This window comes from Dipodomys merriami, unplaced genomic scaffold, assembly GCF_024711535.1.
Source record: "Dipodomys merriami isolate MVZ:Mamm:240054 unplaced genomic scaffold, mDipMer1.0.p SCAF_714, whole genome shotgun sequence".
In the NCBI taxonomy this organism is placed as follows: Eukaryota; Metazoa; Chordata; class Mammalia; order Rodentia; family Heteromyidae; genus Dipodomys; species Dipodomys merriami.
In genome coordinates, this window is record NW_027206307.1 from 279480 (window position 1) to 288800 (window position 9321).

Consider the following 9321-nt stretch of genomic DNA (forward strand, 5'->3'; position numbering starts at 1 on the left):
TGCTTTTATAATATTTAACATGTGGCTATTTAAAAATTAATTTCTTAATTTTATTTCGCTAGTGAATCTAAATACATTTATTTTCTTATAGTATAAAAATATTTGTCCAGGTAACAAATACAGTATTTTCATGAAGCACATACTTTACTAAGAAAGGCTTCATTACTTGGTCACTTTTTGGAAGTACTTTTACTTGAATTAAAAAAAAAACTTTGAGCTTGGCATGGTGATTTGTGACATCCATTTTCTAGCTATGGTGGGAAGTGTAAATAGAGTTTGTAATTCGGGAGAGACTGGGAAACTATGAGACCTTAGTATAAAACTATTCAGAGTGAAATGATTATGGATATAGCCATCCTTAGCCTTATATACAGCACCTCACTATCATATTCTAAATCTTGAGTTAAAACACCAGTAATATCAATCATTTGTTAAAATAAAAGGACACATGTTTCAAAATGTTTATTATTTAAAACTTATTTGCAAAAGTTCTCATGTCTTCTATTAATTTTCAATTTACTTAATCTATTAAAATCCAAGTATATTGTGACTATTTTCTTTCTACTAAACTTTTAAATACTACGAGCAATATTATTATTTCATATATTAACATACTTTTACTGTTTGTGATAATTTCCTCCGTTTAATATGATAATATCAATATTGCAAATGTGTGTATGTGGTGTGTGTGTGTGTGTGTTTATGTGGTTTTTGTGTGTGTGTGTGTGCTTTGTGTGCACTTTGTAATGCTTGGGAGTTCACACAATTGTTTCACATATGCAAAGCCAATGGTTTACCACTGAGCTATACTGTCTAATTATAATCCAAATAGTGTTTTAAACCATGACTTTCATTCCAAGTATGCTTTTTCAAAATTATATATGGTAACATGTCATCCATATTCTATCCATGCTAGCAATTTTTATTGTAATTTAGAATAATTCCGCTTCCAAACTCTTGTGTTTGTTATTGATAAAGGTTTTACTTTGCTTCTTTTCTCTCTTCATTCCTTTTCCCTTTAGAGTTTAACTATTCTCTCTCTTATTTCTTTGAAAATTATCATATTCCTATTACAACATGTATATACAACGCTTTAATTTCTATTTTAATTTTTCCCATTTTCACTGATTTTAGTACAAGCTATTAGATGGATTAAAAAGAAACTTCCCTCAGGACACTTTATTTTTCTCCTTCTCTTCTCTGAAGTCTTTCTGGTTTTTGAAACACAATAGCAATCACATATAGCTCCTATGTGGTCCATCATTCTTTCTCCTCTCACTTTCCTCTGTTGTACAGCTCAAGTTGTTATCATTCAGCTTTGTTATGCTACAGTGTTATCTAAATCTTAACTAATTCCTCAGTTAATTTTAGTTGTTTCAAGTATTCTCTGAAGACATTTTTCTATATATAATATCTGGGGTCTTGTGTTTTTTGAAGGTACAAAATATGAGTGAATATCAAACATCTAGATATCTCTGTAGAATATTGGTCCACCTTTTCAATAAACTCCTATGTAAATTCAAGGAATACAGGTCAGTCAGTACAATCTTGTAAAATGGTGGAGCTTCACCATTCATACTAGCTTTGAATCTTTTTATCATGTTTAGTAGTGAAGACAACATAGTTCTACTACAAGAGCAGACACATAGAAGAATGTAACAGATTTGTTAAAAATAATTTCTCAGTTGTATGGTCAATAGATTTTGAAAACTGTCCTATGACTTTATGAAATAAAAATAGAATCTTAAATGGGTGTATTGGCACTATTGTCTTTCGGGATTTACAGGATGATCTTAGACTACTACCTCAATCCTTTTTTTTTTGTTTGTTTGTTTTTTTGTTTTGTTTTTTTTGTCACTCATGGGGCTGGAACTCTGGGCTCAGGCACTGTCCTTGTGCTCTTCAGCTCAATGTGAGCACCCTACCACTTGAGCCACTGCACCATTTTTGGATTTCTATTGGTTTATTAGTGATAAGAGTCTCATGGACTTTCCTGCCCAGGCTGGCTTTAAACCATGGTCCTTAGATCTCAGACTCTTGCCTAGCTAGGATTACAAGAGTGACCTACAGGTGCCTGGCCTACCTCAATCCTTATACAAAAATTTATAATAAAAAAAGATTATCAAACTAAATGTGAGATGTAAAAACCTATAAGAGATAAACGTAAAAATTCATGACATTTTTATCAGTAAAGGTTTGTAATGGAAATCATTAGTGGCTAAAGAAAGGCAAGAATATGCTGGATTATATCAAGTGATAGCATTTCATAATTCAAAGGACACTATACTCATAATTCAAAGGACACTATAACCGAAGTGAAACATATCCAACAGATAGAGGGAACATATTTGTTAATGCTACAATGTGAATGCTACAATGATTCTGAATCTTAAGTATTTTTAGATCTTCCAATTCCATATAATTTTTCCTGAATAGGATATTTCTTTAAAGAACATGTGTAAATTAAGTCAATAGGAGGAGCATATGAAATAAGTTACTCTTTAGTATCTAAGAAAAAAGACAAAGAAAACTCACTAGTATGACCCTAACATAAAAAGATGACACAAAATAAAGTAATGCATTTGTGGAGAAATTGATAAACTCCTCATAATGATCGATTTTTATAATACTGCAATCATTTTAGCAAGCAAGATTTCAAGTCGTAAAGGTAAAAAAGAATTGTATATTCATTACACTTCTATGAATGCATTAAAGAGACGTAAAAATCGTGTTTCAAAAGGGAATTGTAGTTCATTGACAGTGCACTTGAAAATATGTGTGAGACCCTGGAAAAAATCCCCAAAAATCAAATTTTGAAAAGACACACTATAGAGGATGTACGCTGGACAAATTCCTGTAAGTGAATTTTATATCTATTTTAATGTCTGTTCTAAAATTTATAGCATTTCTATTCGAAGAAATGCAAGTTTGTGAAAATTAAGCTTTGAAAACCTATGAAGGTACAATTCACTTCCACAGCACTAAAATATATACAATAAAAGGAGATAATATATTGCAAGTGAATTACATGTGATCCTAAGCAGGGTGCCAGTGGCTCACACCTGTAATCCTAGCTAATCAGGAGGCTGAGATCTGAGGATTGCAGTTCAAATCCAGCATGAGTAGGAAAGTTTCTGAGGCACTTATCTTTAATTAACCACCAGAAAACTGGAAGTGGTGCTGTGGCTAAAGAGGTAGAGCACAAGCTTTGAGCTGAAGAGTAGAGGGACAGTGCCCAGGCATGGAGTTCAAGCCCCACTACCATCAAAAGAAAAAGAAAAGAAAAATAAAAAGAAATATGATCTTAGCCACCAGTTCATTGCTAGAATAATTTCTGCTCTCTCAACATGGCATTTTTTCCCCCAGTTAAGTCCATGGTCTTATATATGACTTGCTTGGAACCAGAATTATTCTTGCATTCTAGTTTTTACAAATTTGCATGATTAGCTACCATGATTTAGAGCTAGTACAAGAAAGAGAGTGACCTCATCCTTCATGTTCCATTTAGGAGTAATGCTTTCTCTATGTCACTCCCATAGGTCTAAATACTGGCCTTGGCTTTATTGTTTCAAAGTGTCTTATTTGCAGAGTCTTCTATAGTTTATTGAACCATTATACTTAAACACAGAACTTCTCTTTCTCCTATTCCTATTGTTTCTCCTTCTGTTAATTTATGTACACTTGGGTAATAATGCACAACACAAACACTGAAAAAAAATGTTTCTGAGAACCTACTTCCCATTTAAAATTGGTCTTAATTTACAGAGCATTTAGGAAATTTGAACTTAATGTACTCCAGGATAATTTTTTTCATGTTTTTTTTATTGTGAAAATGGTAGACAGAGGGATTAGAGTTACATAAGTAAGTTCGTGAGTACATTATCTAACGAACATTGTTACCTCCTCTTTTGTTTTCCCTGCAATCCCTTTTCTCCCCACCGCCCCAACTCTCACCTTTCATTTCCAACTAGTAAAGTTCATTTTCAACGTAGTGTCTTGTTCATCTCATTGTAACAATGGGTCCTACTGTGTACTTCTTTCAGCATTTAATTTCCCTTCCCCTCCCCACATTAGAAATTTGTATATGCAAGTTGGAGCTCACAGACCTCAAATACAGTGGAAACGAGTTATACCATGGAGGAAGAAAATAGAAGAGAAACAAAAAAAAATCACATAATATATGGTATATTGGTAGTTGGGTGGCTTTGCTAGGGCATGATAGCTTGGTGAGGAGAAGAAGAAGTCTCGAGTCCCACCCAAACTGATAATGAAAAATGAGACAACCAATGGCTGAAGAATTTCAAGAACAAAGGCAGGGACTTATAGGTAACCTCTAGGGGCAGTGAGGACAGCAAGGCTGGGCCTTTGGTTGTCATGCTTCTCTCAATGCCCTTGGAAGTGAGGGCCAGCTCTGCTGTGGGCTAGGCCTGGCTCTTGCCTTGAAGCAGGCACCAGGCAGGAATTGTCAGCACAGCTTCAGCCTGCCCCAAGGAGGTGGCCTGTTGTGGGTGCTGTAGCCTGGGCAGCTGCTAGGAGGCTATACTCAGCAGGGCAGAGGAAGCATGGCTAGTAGACTCCGCTCCAGCCCAGCCAAGCTCAGGGCCACTTGGGAAGTTCCAGCTCTGGATCAGGACCAGGAACTGCTCCCCAGACAAGTAGGGCCTCTGAGGACTTGTGCAGTGGCCGCCACGTGTGGGTTGTGAACCTCCTTAGAATGACCGAGGAGTCTCAATGTAGAGGTGCATTTGCTTCTGTGCCTCTCCCATCTTCTGGATTCCTCCTCTCCTCCTGCCTCATGCCATGTGCAACTACAGGAGTCAATTTCTACAATCCACTGAGAAGCCATCCCGGAGATGTTCACAGGGCTTTCCAGGCTGCTTCACCATGCATGCAGGGCTCACAGGGTGCCACTCTTCAGGCAAAGTTTACCACCATTTCAGGTTGGCCACCCCTGCCTAGAGGACCACAAACTGCATTCTTACAATTCCAGGGGTACACAAGGCCGTCCTGCAGTCTAAGGCATCCTTTCCTTCCTCCTGCTCAGGTGTGGAGCAACTGTGGAGCCAACTGCAACATCATGATTGATTATCTGAAAAGAAGAGGAAAAAAGCTTCATTGTTCCAGACACAGCTGCCCCTGGGGTTCTCTGTGTACACTAGCCTTGTGCTTAGATAAGGATCCCCAAAGACCACCATGGAGCCAGTTCTCATGTGACCACATTAGAGTCATTTATTGCAAGGTCGAGCCTGGACTCACAACTGTCACCATTGCAGTGGGTCAGAGTTGAGATCCCCGACCCTTCTGTTAACTGGGTAATCTTATAACAATCTTATTGGCTAGCGAGTGCAGGCTAAGCAATAAGCAATAATTTGTGGAGGAGAAGGGGAAAAAACAAATCGTTTAAATAGGGATACAGGTGGACCCATTGCAACAATGAGATGTACAAGTTCTTATGGAGAAAAACGAACTTTACAACTTTGGTGAGGGGAAGGGGGGAGGAAGATTCGATTGGGGGTTGGGGGGACAATGGGAAGGGATGGGAGGGGGAAACAAAGGAGGAGGCTACAATGTTTGATAAGAAATGTACTCATTATCTTGCCCATGTAACTGTAGCTCCTCTGTACAGTATTTTCACAATAAAAAAGTAAAAAACAAACATTAAAAGATTAAAAATAATCTGTAGCTTTAGGTACTTCCTGTCATCCGCTGATGGCTATTGCTAGGGGAGTTATGGGCAGAACTTTATTGTGACATTTCACGGTTTTTCCAGGAACCTGAGTTCTAACTTTCAGTAAATGTCTACTTACAATGGGTACTTTCAGTAAAGGCCTTCACAATGGATAGTTTCAGAGTATTCGGTGTCTAAGTCCAGAATGCCTGTGCTTTGGCAAAGATCTCTCACTAGGTGTGTGTTTGTGTGTGTGTGTGTGTGTGTGTGTGTGTGTGTGTGTGTGTGTGTGTGTGTGTGTGTGTCTGTGTCTGTGTCTGTGTCTGTGTCTGTGTGTCTGTGTGTCTGTGTGTCTGTGTGTGTTTCTGTGTGTGTTGTGTGAGAGAGTCAGAGACAGCTGAAGTTTGGGGTAAAATTCTCCTTCCCTTCAGCATTGAGTTTTGGTATCTATTGTTTGTCCCACCTCCCCAATTTTGAGTTCTAAAGTTGTCCTTCTAAATACTTTTATCCTTTGATCTTCTTGATATTCAGATTCCTAAGGTCTGCTTGTGAACCTCAACATTTGCTTCATGAAGGTGATGCCTTTCTTCGATCTTTTATGAAGCCCTTTGCTCTCTTTAAATGCAGTTTATACTGTGTTAGTGGTTTTACTTAGCCCAGACTGTGGTGGTCCAGGCTCTCACTGTTAATTCTGAGATTAGTTTAGGCCAATATGAGATACTATACTTTCAATATATCAATGAAAGAAGTTCAGCATCTTTATTGAAACAATTTCCTGGCTGTAAATACAAACAAAACATCCAGTGATATAAATGTACAATCTGTTGTTTTTAGTTAATTGTGCACCACTGTAATGAAAAAAAAATCTTTTTACTAACTGAAATGAGTATTTGTAATGGGAAAAAATCAAATGTTATAAATCTTAAAAATTGATCAAATACCAAAGAAAAAGAAAGACACTAATCAGGAATGAAGTACAAATGTAAGTGTTTAATAAATAAATGAAAATTTTGAGATTCATATCCACATAGCAAATATGAAGGAAAATAAAGAGGAAAGTCACTGAGATCCTATCTTACACACCAGAATAGCTACCACCACTCAAATAAATAAACTGCTGGAGAGGTAAATAAATCAGGAACTATATTTGGTTTTGTGGCATTATAAACTAGTGCAACCCATAGGGATATCTTATTGGAAGTTTACACAATACCAAAAAGACAGATATGTTGATGACCTTTACTGCAATTGGATACATATTGAAGGAATATAAATCAACATGAACATACATGTTCATGCCATCAATATTCTATAGCAACCAAGCTGTGTAATCAACCTAGATGCACCAGAAAGAGGGATTAAAGAAAATGTGTTATTCATAGCTATAAACATGTTCTGGTATATGAGAAGTGAATGTTTCTACTGTATCATTGCTAAATATTTTGAATATATACCTAATCCTACTTTCACAAAGTTTTGTGGCATTGTGTTTCTGCGTTAATGAGGAACATCCATATTGATTTTCAGAACAATTACAATAGGTTGAAGATTTCCTATAATATGTAGATATTAGATCAAAATTTAAATATATCAATGAACACATAGAGGACCATCATATATAGTTTATAATTTGAAGCAATTTTAAGAAGGCAACTGTTGGGGGAAAAGATCATGTTAGAAGCTTAAAAAATACACAGACGTGGAAAAATACCAAAAAAAATTTGCAACTAATTACTGCTAATAGTAAAATATTTTTCTCAAGTATTAACAATGAAACAATTAAAATAATACTTAATAACATCAAAGAAATATGCCATAGAAGAAAGTGTACCATAGATATACGTTTCCCCATAATTTGTTTTACTTTGTAACAAATGGATTAGAAGATGCTAACACATTCAAGTGTCATTGATTGAATGCAGCAAAGGAAAGTAACAGAGAATTAGAGAGTAAGAACAACCTGGGGTATGGATAAAGCTACTCAGTAGAACTTTGTTTTCCTGATCAAAATAGAGCTAGGACAGCTAACTTTTGACAGAACACTTGTAATGTAGAGTAGTGGAGTTAATAATTTAGGTAGTAATTTATTACATTTATTCCCTAATCTTATGATGTGATTCCCTAATGATGTGAGTGATCCTAGATTTTCTTTTTTTTTTGGGGGGGGGGTTGTCCGGTCCTGGGGCCTGAACTCTGGCCTGGGCACTGTCCCTCAGCTCTTCAGCTCATAGCTAGCGCTCTATCACTTGAGCCACAGCACCATTTCCAGCTTTTTTCTTTTTGCTTATGTGGTGCTGAGGAATCGAACCCAGGGCCTCATGCATGCAAGGCAAATGCTCTACCACTGAGCAACCTTTCCAGCCCCCTGATTCTAGATTTTCTGAGCCCTTTTTTTCACCCAAAATCTCTAAATTCCTCACCCTGCCAATGGTTCTTCTGCTTCTCTCATTTCTCTTGTTTCTGAACTAAACTCCTGTAACCTTTTGGTTCATGAGAAAGAGCTAGAGAAATATGAGGATGGCTTGGATTCTGAGCTAACATCCACTCCAGCTAGGAGGATCTGGTAAAGGACTTTCACCTGGGTCTCAGAATCAGATATTAATTGACCTCTTTGGAAATGGAGAAACTCACTCACTCAGACAGAATCTGTCATTCCTTGACTTTCTCTGAAGAGATTCGATACAAGGCCACAATGAAGAGAATGAACTTTCCCATTGTCAGAAGGAACAGGTTGAAAACAAAAACTGGCCTCAGGTCCCAAAGGGCCAGTCAGAAGCCAAGAGATCACACTTTCCTCCTCATCAGGAACCTTCTGGTAGGAATAGAGTCTGAGCAAAGTCTGACATAAACTGAGACTGGGCCTAAGGTTGAAACAAAAGAATGACCCTCTCTTTGATTACAAGGGAGTTATGTAGTGAGACATGACAACTTCCTTCATATAAGAAAATTAAAGTTATCTCACTGCCACTTTGCAGGAGGTCAGTTTCCCCAAAGGAGTAGTTTTTAAATGTTGTGACTGCCAGTTTGCTCTGTAGGCTGTTGTCTCTCTCACCCCTTCTCATGTCAGGAATGCATTGCTTCTTTCAGGCACTCAACTACCTGTACTGACTCCTAGGCAGGAATACTGTAGGCTGTTCTTTGGCTAACATCTTGCATTTAAAGTAGATTAGGCCCAGGCTCTGCTCATGCCAAGAGGTAGATGCAAGAGGTGAATATAAGCTCAGATTTGTACAGAACCTCGATCATATTGAAAAAAATTAAATTAAATTAATATTTGAGTAATTTAGGGTTTATAGCCACAAAATTTAGGTAATTATTAGTAATATATCTAGAATCATGGATTAGGAAGAGAACTGTGAAGTAGGTTCAGGATACAATGGAAAAGACACACCATAGCCATAACAGGTGATAAGAGTATGAAGGAACTAATGACATAGGTCCATTTATTATCTTAGGAGTGACCTTGGATAGGAGGCTTTTAGAATAATATCTAAAAGAGAGGAACTTTCTGGGCACTGGTGGCTCACAGCTGTAATCCTAGCTACCCGGGAGGCTGAGATCTGAGTATTATGATTCAAAGCAATCCCAGGCAGAAAAAGCCAGAAGTGGTGCTGTGGTTCAAGTGGTAGAGTACGAGCCTTGAGCTCAGGGAC